Below are 12,831 nucleotides of genomic sequence, written 5' to 3' on the forward strand. Positions count from 1 at the left end.
ATAGTATGTATAACCAACAAATATATGGTGCTGTAATCAATTATCCGACACGCAGAATGTCTCATCGAGCATGTTGCACTGTATATCTTTTTCTTATAACCCTCCCACTCCTGTCTCCTAATGAACATGGTGATCAAGTGCGAACGTTTGCCGAATGCACTTGAATGCACGGGAAGCTTACCCAAGGCACATGTTGACAATAACGAGGCCGTTTCCAGAATTGGGCATTTTGTCACTCGAGTAAAAATAAAATGTCATGAGTAAAGATTAATCTCTTTATAGTGTAATTCTTAACATTTTTATATTAATGTCAATATTGGAATAATGTATCTTGGATGTTTTCACTATGTATCTTTGCTACGCAACACTGATGTACATGTTTACATCCGGTTTTAGAATTGCATTATTGATCATGAGTAACGTGAGTAATAATATTACTCGAGTGATGCCCAACTCTGGCCGTTGCGAGAGACAAATATTTGAATTATGTGATTTTTTTGTCTCTGTCAATGCGTGTCACCCAAAATGAGTTCGCGTGTCACCTCTGACATGCGTGTCATAGGTTCGCCATCACTGTCATATATAATGTCTTCTGATCAGTCAGCATATCTTTCCTGTGCTTAAGAGTCTTCTTCTGAGTGCTGGGTACACAAGGTAGAAACCAGAAAACTTGCTTTCCAGTATCATTGTCAGTTTGATGTATCAACTCTAGAAGGCTACAACCCCCAATTATTCAAACACTAATCTGAGTTACTTTGAAGATATTTTGTAGATGTCATTAAATTGTATAATCAGTCAACTTTAGGTAAGGGATATTGTCCTAGGTAATCTGTGGTTTGAGTCAATCAACTGAAGTCTTCAGAGCAAGATCTGAGGCTTACCTAAAGAATTCTACCTATGGACAGCAGCTTAAGCCAGTGGCCTAGCATTTCAGCCTTCCCCTCCTGACTATGGATTTTAAACTTGTCCAGCCAACCCCACACAATCTTCTAAGCCAATTTCTTGCAATGTGACTTTTTCTTTAATTTCTTTTAAGTTTTGGGCTACTTTGTTATACAGCAATACGACCATGATTTAAGGAGAATTTTGTCCCAAGCAACCTTAAATATTTACTGTTCTATAGCTACTAGGCCTAAAAACAACCCAAGAGTGTTCTTTCAGCAAGCACTTTGGGTTTGAAAATTTACCTCAGAATAGAGTTAGAAGAGAGAGATACTTTATCAAGCTATCCCTATAAAATAAATTTGAATTTTTTAAAAAATACAGATCTTAATATAATGGACCATCTTTTATTACATTTAATAATCAGACTATCTTTGGTACAAAAATATTTCAAATAAAGATGAGGTAATTTAATAAGGAGTTTCAGATAAACCTATGGTTCCTGAGAATTGGTTTCTAAGGTATATCACTTTGGATTCTGAGGTTTGCCACTGTTAGCAGTATAAGCATGTCAGTTAGTTTTTTAAGGTATCTTGTATCCAGTAATTTTAATTTTGCTCAAAGAAAACATTGAGGATTCAGAATCTTCCTCCTGATAAATACAGACTGCTACAGTGAGTCTACAAATGCCATGCTTCTTTTAGAAAATATTTTCTTCCTGGCAATTTTGCATAATTAAGTAAGTACTTCTAATAGGGTTTTCTGGTGTTTTATAAATCTGAAAATTTTGAATTATATGGTTTACTAACACTACTTCACTGCATCTATTAACTACTGCTTTATAAATGAAGTTTTTCTTTTTTTCAGTATTTTCTGTTATTTTTTTTAGAAAGTTGAGGCTCCAAATTCTAATATAGGCACTTCACTGCATCTATTAACTACGGCTTTATAAATGAAGTTTTTCTTTTTTTCTGTTATTTTTCTTTTTTTTCTTTTTTTCTGTTATTTTTTTAGAAAGTTGAGGCTCCAAATTCTAATATAGGTATAGAGAGTTAACCATTCCTACCACAGTTGATTTATGTCACTTGGCACAACACGACTACTTATTAGCTATAACTTATAAGTTCTTGCTGTTAATGAGTGTATTAACATGCTGGTACTGAAATCAAAATGTGGGGTTTGAGTCCCAGTTTGTTGTCTCGAAAAACTGAAGAATGGGTTCACAGACAAAATTGATTAATGGAAGCAAAATTTACTGAGAAAAACCAGTTCTGGAAAAGATGCAGCTGGGCTCCAGGAGTAGGCCAGTGTCCAGAGCTTCCTTTCCATGTGACAGCTGGGTATTAAAGTCTATTAGTCCATGTGGAGAGCCCCACATGGCCATGAGCCACGTGGGCGCAGGGGAGGTGCTCCCTCACCAAAGGAATGACAGGAACTCATTGGGCACTATGGGTAGAGAGAGGGCAAGAAGAAGCACACAAATTTTTCATCTAGGGGTGAATACAGCCTTGCTAGCTCTTGATTGGTTCTTTCAAAGAAATCAGCCTTAGTAACATCCTTGGGATTGGTTTATACGCCTCACTGCCTTGTGATTGGTTATCTGCACCCTGTCTGTCTTATCAATATCCATACATTTTAAAGTTCATGCCTCTCACTCTTGTACTTCCTTCCACACCTAGTTGGAGTATCTTAGTAAATCCACTTAGCTTATTGGGTTCCAGGTTTTACTTCCTCTTAGCCCATGGTGCTAATTCCTGATTACCTAGCTTTCTTCTGTCTCCTCAATACTTACCTAAAGAGACTATATGTATAGTTTTATCGAGATAAAGTTGACATATTTTATAAGTTTAAGATGTACAGGTTTATTTGATACATATATTATAAAATAATAACCAACATAGACTTAATGAATACCTCCATCATGTCTGATAATTATCATCTTGTTGTGTGTAGTGAGAACATATAAAATTTACTCTCTTAGCAGTTTGCAATGATAGAATATAGTATAAAGAAATCACTGTGCTGCACATTAGTCCCCCAAATTTATTCATATTACAACTCAAGATTTGTACTTACTCTTTTCTTTTTATGATAAACATTCAAACACTAGTGAGGTGATAGTTCATTGTGGTTTTGATTTGCATTTCCCTGAAGATAGTCATGTTGAACACCTTTTCACATATTTGTTGGCCATTTGTATATCTTCTTTGGAAAAAGAAGTTTAATTCCTGTACCCATTTTTTATGAGATTGTCTAGATATTGTTGTGTTGTTGTTTTGCTTTGTTTGTATGAATTCTTTATATATTTACACTTTATCAGATATATAATTTGAAAATATATTTTTCCCATTTTGTAGGTTGCCTTTTCATTATATTGATGTTTCCCTTCGCTGTCCAGAAGCCATTTTAGTTTGATGCAATCCCACTTGTTTATATCTGTTTTTGTTGCCATTGCTTTGTGTGGAAATCCAAAAATTCATTTCCAAAACCAATATTGAAAAGCTTATGTTTAAACACACTATCATTTCTTGCATAAATGTTATGTTTTTAGGTCTAATATTCAAGGCTTTCATCCATTTTGAGTTGAATTTTTGTGTATGGTGTAAGATCGGAGTTCCGCTTCAGTCTTTCATATGTGGCTATCTAGTTTGCCCAGATGATTATTCCCCCATATTTTATTCTTGGCTCCTTTGTCAACAATTAAGTGACTGTATATGTGTGAATTTATTTCTTGAGTCTCTACTCTGTCCTATTGATCTATGTGTCTGTTTTTTATGCCAGTATAACATTGTTGTGATTAGTGTAGATCTGTAAATCAGGAAGTGTGTTGTCTCCAGTTTTGTTCTTCTTTCAACATTATTTTGGTTATTTAGGGCCTTTTATGGTTCCATACGATTATTAAATTTATTAATGACCAGTTTTAGTTTAAGAAAATGCAAATCATATTTTGTATATTGATTTTGTATCACGCAACTATACTGAATTCATTAATTAGCACTAACAGTTTTTTTTGTTGTTGTTCTTTTTGTGTGTGTGGCATCTGTAGAATTTTCTAGACATAATATCATGTCATCTGCAAACAGATAATTTCATATATTCCTTTCTTATTGTGTTATGTATGTATGTATGTGTTATGCATGTATTTATTTATTGTTTAACTGCTCTGACTAGAAATTCCAGTACTGTTCTGAACAAAAGAGGTGAGAGTGAGAATCTTTGTCTTCACCCTGATCTTAGAGGAAAAGCACCAAGCTTTTCACCATTGAGTATGAGGTTAGATGTAAACTTATCACATAACTCCTTTTTTCTATTGAGGTATGTTATTTCTATGATCAGTTTATTGAGAGTTTTTATCATGAAAGAATTTTAAATTTTGTCAGATGCTTTTTCTGTAACTAGGGACGAGCAGAGGCTAGAAGCATCTTTAAGTGCATGATAGAAAAAACATAGGTTGTCTTTAAGAAACTGTTATAAGAAATATCAATCTCAATGGTTCTTCTAAGGAGTTTTCAGAGGAAGCATGATAAAGAAAGCCTAACTCATATTTCCAAGCACCTAAATAATTGTGAAGAGATGGTTAGTAGAAACATGAAGGTTAAAGGTGCTGCTATAGAGAGCACAGAAGGAAGTGAGAAACATATTACAGGAAATTGAAGGAAAGGGGATCTCTATGATAGAACAGCAGAGAGCTTGGTAGAATTGTGTTTTGTGGTTATTTGGAAAGCAGAATTTATAAATTTTGAAATTGGATATTTAGTTGAGGAAATTCACCCATAATGTGTGGAGCATCTAACTATTTTCTTCTGATTTTATAATAAAGTTTTGGATAAATGAAATGAATTGTAGGAAGAACTTTTAAACAAAAAAGAAACCAGGATTGTGATTTGGAAATTTTTAGCCAAGATTGATTACAAAAAGTGATAACATTAAGAGACTCACTGTCAGGAAAGTATAGAGAAAAATAATTGAGTATGTGGTTGAATCTGTGAAAAAATTAAATCACAATTCATAGAACTCATACGTCATAACAACAGAATCAAAATTAGAGTTGCAATTATCCAGGAATGATTTCTGAAGGAGCCTCTTTTCTAATAGCACACATGGATTTATGCATAATGCATACATACATACCTACATACATATAAGTATAATACACTGGTAACAAATGAAACATAATATAGCATACTAAGGAAATTCACAAGGTTCTTGAAATTATTGTATTAGCAGAAACACCCACAGCTTGCATTAAAAGGAGCTGAAAGAAGACAAAATAAAAAATGTTGTTGGACCCCCCAAAATTCTGCATGTAAGAAACAGGTTGTAAGCACATGGTAACATCGAGCAAAAAGAAAGAATGATTCAGAGAAATAAAGTCAAGAGTCAAAGAGGATTATTTCCTTGCCTTCAAACCAAGTGGAGTTGGCCTGACTGAATTTTGAAATTGTTTTGAAAATTTTCCTTTCATTTTCTCCCATTTTGAATGAGATTTTCTGCAATTGTTATCATATGTCTATCTCACCATTGTATTTTGCTACCAGGTAACTTTCCTGAGTTTCACAGGATAAAACATGGAGAGAAATTGGATTCTCTATGATTTAGACAAAGGGCCTTAGCTCTCCCCAATGAAGATGCTATAGGTTATAACATTTAAACTAATGCAATTTTAAACATTGATACTGTAATGAGTTGAGACATGGGAACCATGGGAATATATATATAAACTAGAGGCCCGGTGCACAAAATTTGTGCATGGTTATGGTCCCTAGGCCTGGCTGGAGATAAGGACAGATCTGTGGGGTGACCAGCGGGGTGATCTGGGAGCCCCAGTTGGCACCTGCTTTGGCTGGCCTGGGGCCGCTCCTGCATTGAGTGTCTGCTCCCTGGTGGTCAGTGCAGGTCATAGTGACTGGTCATTTCACCAGTGGATCCTCTGTTTGGTCAGTTTACATATTAGGCTTTTATTATAAAGGATAAATTTTTGGTTTGCCAAAGGTGGACTGTGGTAAGCATAATAATGGCTACTCATAAATATTAAAATCCTAATCCTTGTAAACTGCGAATATGTTAGATTACATGACAAAATGTAATTAAGGTTAGAGATGAAATTAAAATTGCTAATCATCTGACCTTAAAAACAGGCATATTAGCGTGCATTATCCAGGTGGACCCAGTATAATCACAATTAATTTTTAAATAGAAAAGGAAATTAGAAAAAGGACCAGAGAGATAGATAAGGAGGTCTAGGCCCAACCAGCTGGATGTGAAGATGGATGAAGAGTGCCATATGCCAAGTAATTAGGCTGCTGTTTAGAAGCTGGAAAAGGCAAGGACATGGATTCTCAGTTACAAAACATACAAAAGAAATGGAGCTCTACAACCATTTTAATTTTTGCCCAATATTACTGATCTTGACTTCTGGCCTCCAGAACTATAAAATAATAAATGTATTACGTTTATGGCCATTAATTTGTGGTACCATTTTAATAGCAGCCATAGGAACTTAGCACACATAGCTTGGCCTGCAGTTAGGGATTAGGTACCTGATGTGGTCTCCAGAAGCCAGATTAGCTTCCTTAACACTTCAATATGAAGGCAAGCAAGGTGAAGAGGTAAGTTGTATTCAGACTCCATTTCCACGTGAGATTAGAAGAGGTGGTTTTGGCCTTCAGAAGCAGACGTGGTGAAGGGTGTGGTGCCGAGTCCAGTCCCAGTGTTGTGAGGCAGAGTGACAGTGCTCAGTTGTGGGTCATTGTGATCTTCATGGAACAGTGTTCCAGTTAGGTTTGATTTGAGCATTGATTCTGGCTGTAGAGTCTCTAGGGTTTCAAAGTGCAATTTGCTGACTCCCTAGAGATTAATTGACCTATCTGATACCCTTAAAAATTCATCTTGCAAAATTAGCTAGGTGTGCTCTGCTTTTTTCCTAATTAAGAATTCTGACATACACAATTTATCAAGACAGAACCTTCATTGGATATTTAAGAAAGAAACCATATTTTAGGATTAATGTAAAAGAAATGTTAAAGAATTGAAGAAACAGAGTAGAGAGAACTTTAATAATCTGTGCTCTTCTGTTATTAACTCCTGAGACAAGGAGAGTGCCAAATTAGTGTTGCAGTGAGTGAACTAGAACCTTTATTCCCTCCCTGGACAAATGAAATGCTAATTATCTTGGTGTTTTAAATTCAAGCAGCCTATTCTTTTATTCACATGTGGATATAAAAATAGAAAAAATATCAATGTCACTTTTTTTTTACAGGAGTAAACAACAAAAATCTTTCAGCCTATGAGTCTATATAAAATATATTGTTTTTCACATTTATTAACTCATTAATTAATTTCTTTTTACAACTAATATTTATTGAAAATCTACTATTTGTTTGACTATGATAGTATAACTGTGATTGAAATATTTCTCTGACTTACAAGAAGTCTACAGCTAGAGGAAAAGATAGGTATCTACATATATAAAACCCTAATATGCAAATAGACCAAAGGGCTGAACAACTGAACAACCTATAGCTATGATGTGCACTGACTACCAGGGGGCGCGCGCAGAACATAGTGGGTGTCGGCAGCAGGCAGCAGAGCACGGAACATGGTGGGAATCGGCCATAGTGAGATGGTGGAGCAGGTGAGTGGGGACACCAGACCAGTGGTCGGCAAACCGCAGATCGAGAGCCACATGCGGCTCTTTGGCCCCTTGAGTGTGGCTCTCCCACAAAATACCATGTGCGGGCATGCACGTACAGTGCGATTGAAACTTTGTGGCCCATGTGCAGAAATTGGTTTTCAGCCTGGGCGAGTCTATTTTGAAGAAGTGGTGTTAGAAGAAGTGGGGAGTGTCAGTCGGTCGGGCAATGGGAGAGGAGGTGCAGGCAGACCCCAGGATACGCAGCATGGGGGAGGCGCGCGTGATTCATGCACAAGTTAAGTGAGCCAGTCAGTCAGCAGTATCATGTGCAGTGGTTAGTGCTAGAAGCATCCGCAAATCGCGCGTGGGTGACAAAAGTACCTACTTGAACCATAAAGTTACCTGTATTTTTCCAACCGGCTGCAAATCCTACAGGTATTTTTGTCATCAATTTAAGAATTGTAATTCTTTTGTGTTGTGAACAACTGAACAACCGGTAGCTATGATGTGCACTGACTACCAGGGGGTGCATGCAGAACATAGTGGGTATCGGCAGCAGGCGGCAGAGCACAGAACATGGTGGGCATTGGCCACGGTGGGATGGTAGAGCAGGTGAGCGGGGATGCCAGACCAAGGCAGGACGCCAGTCTCTGTCATCGGGGTGAGCCTCTGGTGGTTACTGAAAATTCTTTGCTCCCGCGTACCATGGTCCTGATTGGCACTCGCACCTGCTGCCGGTGCTGGCCCCGCTTGCACCTGCTGCCAATGCCAGAGCCAATGCTCACACCCACTGCTGGTTCCCGGTGCCGGCCCCAGTCGCTCAGTGCTGTCAGCAGATGAGAGCGGCGGCTGCCAGCCCCAATCACCCTGAGGGCTTCTCCACCTCCCCTTGCTCCTGAGGGGTGATCGGGGCTGGCAGCCACCTCTTATACCCACTGCCAGTGCCATCCCCACTTGCACCCACTGCCAGCATTGAAGCCGCTGTTCGTACCCACTGCCGGAACTGGCCCCATTCACACCTGCTGCTGGTGCAGGCCCCAATCGCCTTGTGTAGTCAGCAATTGGGGATCAGGGGCCACAGTAGGAGGGGCTGGGCGGGGGCCCGGAGGATGTGCCAAGACCCGGCCTTATGCCCACCACAACCTCACAGCCCACAGTTCCTTTCAAGGTGCATCAATTCATTCACTGTGCCCCTTGTGATGAATATAACATGGAATAAATAATAATGTATAGTACGTAAGGACTATAGAATAATGTATGATTACATTTGCCTCAGAGTTATGGAAAGTCATTAAAGCAAAGATGATATTTAGTTTTAGCCTTATTGGATAGAGAAAATGAGAGGAGGAAATAAGAATAGAGAAATTGACATGTGCAAAGCCAAAGAGGTAATAGTGAGGTATAATATATTCACAAATGATGAGCAAGCCCAAATGGAGGAAGTAAAGGGTGTGTGTTTATGTGTATGTAAATGAGTATGTGTGAGTGTGTCTGTTCAGGGGTTAGTATATGGGAAAAATCTAAATAGGTCTGTTAGGATAAGATTTTGAAATAACTTGCATCTGTAATGCAAGTTATTTATATTGCAATGGTATTTATATTTGAAAATATTTAATTATATGAGTAGAAAAAATCTGAATTTTGTCTGCTGGCAAGGTAGAAACTATATTCAAGAGGAAACAGAATGAAGACAGGGTGAACAACTAGTTAAAGGTGAATTAGCTTTAATTAGAAATGATGTTACTAGTCAGTGATATGAAAAGAAAAGGGTACATTTAAAGGACTTGAGCAAATAGATGGCAAAAGGTGGTGGGGAATGAGTTATGGCGATGTCTTGCTGGAGTACAGTGCAGTTGACTGTTGTAACTTCATGTGACATTTTTATTAACACCCAAATAAAATATTGCAATCCCCCATCCTATTTGCATGCACGAAGTCCAGTACTCTCAGTGGTTTCTTGGAAAATTTTGAGCATTATGAGGGATTGTTTCATGTATTGTGCATAATTTTTAACCTCTCCTATTGATGTAAATTTAAAGTTACTCTTAAATCTTTATTGGCCAAATCATTATTATTACATCTGCTCTCTTTTGTCTGTTTCAACTAAACTCTGGGCTCATTCTATGTCTTACTATTATTTAGCAAATTAAATCAAAGCAGACAATAATTCTAACAAACAGTGGAAAACATTTATACATCATAAATTAATCATTATTCAGAACAATATCCTCAATGCTTCCAAAATCTATCAACCATATGTAGTTACAGCTATCTGCCATTATGAATATGTTCTGCTCAAAACTTACCCATTTCCCATTTCTGATCTTCCCCCTCCTAGTGAAACAGAAATTTTAGGGGTAAAATAGGACAGGTTTAGGAAATTTTAGAAATTAAGGGGACCATGGAGGAAGCACAGGGCTACAGAGCAGCAGAAGGTATATTTCCATAGAATAGGGGAAGCTGAAAAGCTGCAACAGGTACATTTCCATAGAATGAGGGAACTGGGAACATCAAAAGGTCTATATTTACAAAATAAAGGGAAGGAAGCCCTTCATCCAGAAGGAGAAGAAGAAAGTCCAAGGGAATAGGAAAACAATAAGGAAGGAGGGGGGAGAACCTCACATGTCCCATGTGAAGTTGGACCTTTGAGCTCAGAAGTTACTATAGTAACCAGTCTAAGGGAATAGTGTGACTAATCAGGGGATATCAAGGCACCAAGACCTGCAGCCTTTATAAGCAATAGGAAAAAGGAACTCAGGGGGACCCTTTCCCCCTCCCCGCATGGGAGTCCATTCTGTGGGACTCTTCCCTCTCCTTACGTGGGAGTCTGTAATTTTTTAAAATAAATTTCCACCTTTGCTATACCATCTCTGTCCATGGATTTATTCTTTGACTCCAGCGGACAAAGAATCTGGGTTCCACTCCAAAAATTTTGTATCACTAGTACCCACCACACTCTGTCCCTGTGTTTTGCAGAGAAATAAAATATTCCCCTAAAGTTAAACTCTATTAAAAATGCATTTTGAAAAATTGTATTTAGATACAATCTAAAATATTTGTATTTTATCACTCTCTAGACTACCACAAGGAAAGGTAATGAGTAGTAAAGTTGATTTCCATTTATGAAAAACTTAGGATTTTTACAAAATTTAATGCTCTTAGAACAAAGAAAAAGTAGAACAAATATGGTTTATTAATCCTATTTTTGAAGAAGGGAAAATGTTTTTGAATGTTTTAAAGCAGACTTTCTGTTTTTCTGGATAAGTGCTCAGAATTCAGGTAAATTGGAATCTAGTTTATATACTTCCCACACCAACTATAAAGAAGAGGAAGGAAATAATAAGTAGGTAGAAAAGAGATGCTAAGTTTCATCTCTTGTCTGATGGAAATAACCAACAAGTTAAAGGTGAATTAGCTCATACAAGTGTAAAGATTGAGGACAGCAAGACATATATTTTGTAATCACTAATATATGCACAGATTTCAAAGGTGTGGAACTAGAAAGTTTTATAAAGTCAAAGAAATATATAGTGTGGGATAAAAAAAAAGATAAGTATGAACTTAAGAAAACTTTGCGATTTAAGAGGATCAACTAAGAAAAACTAGAAAATTAAAAGGGCTTAGAATGAGCAGTAAAAATAATGTTACCTGTGAGTGACTATAAAAATGGAACTGCTGTTTGACCCAGCAATCTAACACTGGGAATATATTCTAAGAATCATGGAATACCAATCAGAAAGAATATATGCACCCCTATATTCATAGCAGCACAATTTACAATAGCTAAGGCCTGGAAACAGCCCAGTAGATGAGTGGATTAAAGAACTGTGGTACATTTACACAGTGGAAGACTACGTAGCTGTGTAAATATAAAACAAAACCGAACAGTAAATTCATGTAGAAGATAATTTTGAAGAGCTATTCATAATGCAGTAGCTCTAGAAAGTTTTAATAGGATGGGGCCAGTAGAAGTGTAATTCTATATAACAATTAAGAGTCTTTGATGGGCCTAGCCAGAGTACAATGTGGAGTGGACAGTGATGAACAAATAAGGTCAAATAAAAAATTTTAAATGAGCAAGTAATATGACTTCAAAGGGAAAAGTTAGAGTGATAATCCATTAAAATATCCTTATGAAGTAGCGATGATTATTCTGTGAGCCATCTAATTGGCTGAAATGTTTATCTGGAATTGATCACTTCAAATCCCTACATTTAATAAATCTGAATCATTCTCTATTTAAGGACTTTAATAAGTATATAGAAAGAGAAAAGTTTAACTTCATAAAAGTTTAACTTCAAGAGAATTATTAACTTCATAATAGGAATAAAATTTGAGTAAAAAATTGAGGGTACATTTTCTAGTAAATAGGTACTCTGCATATTCACAAGCCTTATGCAAATTTCTACTGTCTATCTACCTGAAGAGAAGTGGTAATATTTGGGTTTAATTTTTATTGACATTCTTTATTTAATGTGTAACAATAATTGAAGCTGTGTAGAGTTTGTATTTATATGGACCACTATAGCTGTGGTAGAAAAATTGAATTATGGAAACCCTTTACATTTTATTGCATTTTATTTTAAATTTAGTATGATGCTGACTTGAGCTTAGCTGTGGGCTTAGAATGAGCCACATAGAGAGAGAAAACTTCAATATACATGGAAAAAATGTTTTCATGAATGTTTCAAGTGAATGAACTAACTGAAAAGTATTGTCTGCTTTGTCAACAACCATAACAAAGGATAGCAAAATGGGCTTAACTAATAATACACAAAGTCTTTATTTTTTATTTAAATAGTTAAATGTAAACTAAAATGTCTTAGTCCTACTACCTTCCAGAAATGAGGTATCAATATATATCTATTTCTACCAACCCAATATTTGTTATGGCTAATAGCCTTAAAAAGACTCTTTCTTTTGTAAATAATACTAAGAAATTGGTACTTTATTTGGTTCTTAGTACTGGGGAAATGTGTTATCTATTCTATACAATAAAAGTGAACTATGCAAATTAACTGCACCTCCGCTACACTCAAGCCACACCTGCAAGCCACGCCCACAAGCCAATTAGAGTGACTATGCAAATTAACCCAACAAATATGGCGGTTAATTTGCATACGCAGGTGTCAGGCGCCCCTGGAGGCGACGGTGGCCGCAGCCACGGGCTCCCGGGACTTCTGCTGGTCAGGGAGCCGAGGTCGCTTGCACCTAGCTACGCCCGCGGGCTCCTGGGACCTTGCTGGCGGAGAGCGGCAGGTTTGGAAGACTTGGAAGAGCAGAAGACCACTGGACATAGAGCAGAGCGAGAGAGA

This window comes from Myotis brandtii, unplaced genomic scaffold (assembly GCF_000412655.1).
Source record: "Myotis brandtii unplaced genomic scaffold, ASM41265v1 scaffold279, whole genome shotgun sequence".
Taxonomy (NCBI): Eukaryota; Metazoa; Chordata; class Mammalia; order Chiroptera; family Vespertilionidae; genus Myotis; species Myotis brandtii.